Source organism: Sapajus apella, unplaced genomic scaffold (genome assembly GCF_009761245.1).
Source record: "Sapajus apella isolate SASKATOON/1434 unplaced genomic scaffold, GSC_monkey_1.0 scaffold25, whole genome shotgun sequence".
Classification (NCBI taxonomy): Eukaryota; Metazoa; Chordata; class Mammalia; order Primates; family Cebidae; genus Sapajus; species Sapajus apella.
In genome coordinates, this window is record NW_022436965.1 from 15,461,726 (window position 1) to 15,467,725 (window position 6,000).

Here is a 6,000-nt window from a genome sequence, read left to right on the forward strand (position 1 = left end):
CAGCGAGCTGAGATCGTGCCTGCCGCTACACTCCAGCCTGGGTGAAAGAGCAAGACTCAGGTCGCCCCCCACCGCCGCCACCAAAAATGTATATATGTGTGTGTGTGTGTGTGTGTGTGTGTGTGTGTGTGTGTGTGTGTGTACACACATATAAAATGGTAATATACTGAAAAGAAAGAAGATTGTAATGTTTAACAATGAAAACTCAAATATAGAATTTTGTGCTGTATGAGATAATAGAAAGTCATCTAAACAACTCATTTATTTCTTGCTAAAATTATGTCATCCACAAAGACAGCAGTTTACTGTTTTCTGAAAAAACAAACAAACAAAAAAAAAAAACTAGAATCCTATGGACTCACAGAATTTTAAAAATCAACAAATAAGCACAGTATAGGACAACAGCCCTCGGCAAACAGATATTTAACCTCTCTTAGGACACAGTGGTGCACGCCTATATCCCAGCTATTTGGGAGACTGAGATGGAACAATCGCTTGAGCGCAGAAGTTCCAGGCTGCAGTGCACTCTGATGGCATGTGTGAACACCCACTTCCTCTAGCCTGGGCAACAGAATAAGACTCTTTTTTTTTTTTTTTTTTTTTTTCTGAGACAGAGTCTCATTCTCTTGCCAGGCTGATATGCCGTGGTACAATCTTGGCTCACTGCAGCCTCCATCTCCCAGGTTCAAACGATTCTCCTGCCTCAGCCTCCAGATCGAGTAGCTGGTACTATAGGGGCGTGCCAGCAGTGCACCTAATTTTTGTATTTTTAGTAGAGACAGGGTTTCACCATGTTGGCTAGGATGGTCTTGATCTCTTGACCCTGTGATCCACCCACCTTGGCCTCCCAAAGTGCTGGAATTACAGGCATGAGCCACAGCGCCCGGCTGAGACCCTGTCTTTTAAAACAAACAAAAAAACTCTCCTAGCCTCAGTTTCTTCATTTATAAAATGGCAGGTAAACAAAATTTCTACTTCATAATGGTGTAGGAGAATTAAATGAGTTAACAGAGAGGTACCTAAAACAATGCCTTGTTCATGGACATTTTTTAAATTGTTTTTTTAAATAAGTATTCAATCAAAATTAAGGTATTAGAACTCATTCTGTTCTATAATAGGTATTAAATCTACTTTTAGCCTTTCTTTGGACAATCAAATTTATAGAATTCCTTTATTTATGTTATTTTATTTTAACTTTTATAGAGATGGGGTCTGGCTATGTTGCCTAGGCTGGTCTCAAACTCCTGGGCTCAAGTGATCCTCCTGCCTCAGCCTCCCAAAGTGTTGGGATTACAGGCATGGGCCACTATACCTAGCCTATGATTCCTTTAAACATCAAAACATTTCCTTAATGTTTTTGTTTGGTTTAAATCACAAACGTGCTACTTTGCAGACTTCTTGCGTACTCTGTGAAGGCAAGGATGATGTGTTGCCCTCAGTATCTGCCATAATACCTAATAGTGGTATTTGGCCCATACTAGGCCCTCAACAGATTGTTCCTTGTTGAGTTTAACATATGGTATTTAGAAAATATATACATATGAGTGAGAGAGCAAAAGAGAATGGAAACCACCTAGCATGAATATATAATTATCTCACAATTTCCTTATTTGCATTAAAATGAGGACACAATTAATTCTCTGGCATCTGGCCAGATAATTTGTTAAATAAAAAACAAAGACACCAGGTGTCGTTCCCCATCTTATTCTAATTACTTTCTTCTTCCTACTCAGGAACACTATGAAGTACTACAATCACCTGCTTCTGACCACAATTGGGAAGTTTCACAAACTCAGTCCAAGCCTGATAGATGCTACAAACCAGCCAACAACCACATTATGAGAATATTCATCTGACTGGGAATGTCTCTCCAGTCAAACAGGGAGTGAGGACATTTTACAGGGTGTAACTGAATTGCAAAGCCACTGCTGAACACTGTTATGAGAAACACTAATCCTTTATTACTCCATCCCCAGAGACCTCTAACAGTATACTATGACCAACTAGAGTGCAAAAGGAAAGCACCACCTGCCAACTGTGTACCCTCACAGATCATTAGATAAACAAGGGAAATATACATGATCATGTGTTAACAAAACAACGACGATGTTATTTTTCCTGGCTTTGATAGCAGTCTCAATTTCCCTTAGCTTTATTTTCTCTATATACATTAATCATACACTGAGAAAACCAAAAACAGACTCTGAAGATCAAGTTGCAGATCACTAGCACTACAATAACCCTGGAGCTATAGAAAAAGGGGACACTTCAGGGTTTTAAGCAGTGACAAGGTATCGCCAATGTTTCCCTAGGAGCAGGAACAAGAGCCACGGGAAGCAGCTGCAGGTACTGTGAGGAGAAAGCCCACTCCAGCAGCCATTTTCCCACCAGATCGAAAGTATTTGAGTGTTTCTACGCAGGAATACCACACCACTGGACACCAGGCTGAATATTAGTCCTGTGTTGAAGTATTTTCTATATGGTTCTAAAATGGATCCACTCACCAATGACTGAATTACATACTGGAAGCTTGTAATTTCTAGAGAATTCTAAAACCGTATTTTTAAACTTCAAACTATTACCAACATTTCTTTTACATGTAAGAGAAAAAAAAATTGTCCTTTTAAAAGGATATTTTTACATGTCCTTTTAAAAGTCACTTTTGCTACTTATATTAAAAGGTTCGTTTCAAAGTGAAATATTAAAAAAAAAAAAAAGGCAATAATCAGTCTCAATAAACTAATCCTTCCTCATCTGGCTGAGATGCTAGGATGTTTGGCTTCATCTTGCTCAGAGAAACAGAGCAGGTTGCCAGAACAATATGTTGCTAGGAAACCTTCCAAGCCAAGCTTATTTATCTTGTGCTGTGGGGTGACAGCAAGCATCCACCTGAGTGATTGGCACAGTGTAAAAGGGGGGAAAGGGTGGAGGAGAAAGAGGCAGGGGAGAGCTGATATGAAACTCTTGTTATTAATGAGGTCATCAAAGAAAACAGACTTTCAGTTTTTAAAACCATATTTCAGGACAAAAATTGATTTTATTTTAGGGAATACTGAATGGAATACAGAAGCTTGAAATTTTTCTTACTAGAGAAAGAAATGTAAACACCTCTTCAGGGCTGTGCGCGGTGGCTCACGCCTGCAATCCCAGCACTTGGGGAGGCCAAAGCGGGCAGATCACCTGAGGTCAGGAGCTCAAGACCAGCCTGACCAACGTGGTGAAACCCCATCTCTACTAAAAATACAAAATTATCCAGGCATGGTAGTGCATGGCTGTAATCCCAGCTACTCGGGAGGGTGAGGCAGGAGAATCGCTTGAACTTGGGAGGTAGAGGTTGCAGTGAGCCGAGATGATGCCATTGCACTCCAGCCTGGGCAACAAAAGCAAAACTCCGTCTCAAAAAAACAAAACAAAAATAAAAACAAACAAACAAAAAACCCTCTTCAGTATGTAGTTTTAATTAAAAGAACAAAAAGTCACTAAGAGTTATTAGTATCGAAACATCCTATGAGGAAGTGTGCACTTGAAGAATGTGTTAAGAATCACCAGTTCTTTTAAATGTCTACCTAAAGCTGGGGTCCTGTCCCACCAAATGTCCACACTCTGTCCTCCTAGTATTTCCTAAGTTCAAGAAATGTTCAAAGAATCTCTAATTGTTTGATGTGTGCAACTGATGATGAGCATTCACTGCTTTGCAATGGTATTTATTAATAAGAGCCAAACAAACAAATAGAAAAAGAGAAAAAAAGGGTACCCATTCACGGCAAGACAACCCCTAACAAGTATGATTAGTAGTCATTTAAATAATCAACCAAGGCTTGACATTGTGGACTTGACAACTACATTTGGGAAGGCAGCATTTATGACAGAACCAGTGTTTTCACCTTTTAAACAGTTTACAATGTTTATATTTCACACTGTGCTTGGCCCTGACATTGAAATTCCTAACATAAATAACCATTTACACAGAATTAGAAAATGGGAGTTGGAGGGATCTTTGGAGACTACTTGTCTGGTACCATCCCTTCTTTAGGATAAAGAAACTGAACATATCTTAAAACTTAAAAAAAAAAAAAAAAAAAAAGGGCCGGGTGCGGTGGCTCACGCCTGTAATCCTAACACTTCGGGAGGCTGAGGTGGGTGGATCACTTGAGGTCAGGAGTTCAAGACCAGCCTGGCCATCATGGTGAAACCCCATCTTTGAAAAACAATAAAAAATAATAATAATAAAAAAAGAAACTGAACAAATGTGCTAGGATTCTGGATGGAGCCACCTGGTAGCAGCAGAGCAAATGGGTTTCTCTGGCCTGGACTCCACTCCTTCCGGGTACTGGGCCACCTCTCAGGTGCAGTGTTTCCCAAACTTTAGTCATTTGAATACCACTTCCATTATTTTTGCCATATCCATTCACAATATACTATTTTCTTTCTTTCTCTCTTTCTCCCTTCCTCCCTTCTTCTTCTCTCCTTTTTTTTTTTTTTTTGAAACGGAGTCTCACTCTGTCACCCAGCCTGGAGTACAGTGGTGCAATCTCAGCTCACTGCAACCTCCGCCTCCTGGGTTCAAGCGATTCTCCTGCCTCAGCCTCCCAAGTAGCTGGAACTACAGGCATGTGCCACCATGCCCAGCTAATTTTTGTATTTTTAGTAGAGACAGGGGTTTCATCATCTTGGTCAGGCTGGTCTTGAATTCCTGACCTCGTGATCCACCCACCTCGGCCTCCCAAAGTGCTGGGATTACAGGCATGAGCCACCATGCCCGGCTTCTTTCTTTCTTTTTGAGACAGAGTCTCCCTCTGTCGCCCAGGCCGAAGTGCAGTGGCACAATCTTGGCTCACTGCAACCTCCGCTTTCCAGGTTTCAAACAATTCTCCTGCCTCAGCCTCCTGAGTAGCTGGGACTACAGACGTGTGCCACCACGTCCAGCTAATTTTTTGTATTTTTAGTAGAGACAGGGTTTCACCATGTTAGCCATGATGGTCTCAATCTCCTGACCTCGAGATCTGCCTGCCTCAGCCCCTCAAAGTGCTGGGATTACAGGCGTGAGTCACTGCATCTGGCCCTTTCTTTTTTTTTTATTTTGTTTTATTTTTTGAGACGGAGTCTCACTCTGTCGTCCAGGCTGGAGTGCAGTGGTGCAATCTTGGCTTATCGTAACCTCTGACTCCCGGGTTCAAGTGATTCTCCCGCCTCAGCCTCCCGAGGAGCTGGGACTACAGGCACACATCACCACACCCAGCTAATTTTTGTATTTTTAGTAGAGATAAGGTTTTGCCATGTTAGTCAGGCTGATCTCGAACTCCTGACCTCAGGTGATCCACCCACCTTGGTCTCCTAAAGTGCTGGGATTACAGGCGTGAGCCACTGTGCCCAGCCAAAATCAACTAACTTTTTTACATACATTTATTTAACAAGAAAACATTCCATTTGGAATCAACATAGAGAACTATGGTAGGCAGAATAATGGCCTCCCAGAGATGGCTGCATTTTAATCCCTAGAACTTGTGAATGTGTTACCTTACATGGTCAAATGGAGGTTAAGGACCTTAAGATGGGAAGGTTATTTTAGATTATCTTAGTGGGCCCACTGAAATCATGTGAGTCATTAAAAGAAGAGAACCTTTCAGGACTTCATTCAGATGTCACCTATGCAGAAGGATCAAAGAAATTCCGTGTTGCTGGCTTTGAAGACAGAGACAGAGGTCCACGAGTAAGGCAATGTAGGCAGCCTCTAGAAGCTGGAAAAGGCAAGGAAATGGATTCTCCCAAAGAACCTCCAGAAGGGAAGGCAGCCCAGCCAACACCCTCATTCCTAGTCCAGTGAGACTCATATCAGACTTGTACAAAACTGGATAGTAAAAGATTTATCATGGTAGTTATTTGTTATAGGAACAATGAGAAACTAAAACAACATGTTATAAACAACTACAATTAGTTGAGCTACTAAATATTTACAAACAAAACTCAGTTGAAACTTTTTTTTTTTTTTTTTTTTTTAGA

At 41.1% G+C, this 6,000-nt stretch overlaps 1 protein-coding gene across 10 annotated transcripts in view; it reads right to left on the reverse strand.

Moving 5' to 3' along the window:
• RABGAP1L (RAB GTPase activating protein 1 like) overlaps positions 1–6,000 on the reverse strand; it is a 718,780-nt gene that overhangs the window by 38,369 nt on the left and 674,411 nt on the right. The gene's annotated exons all lie outside the window — the stretch shown is intronic.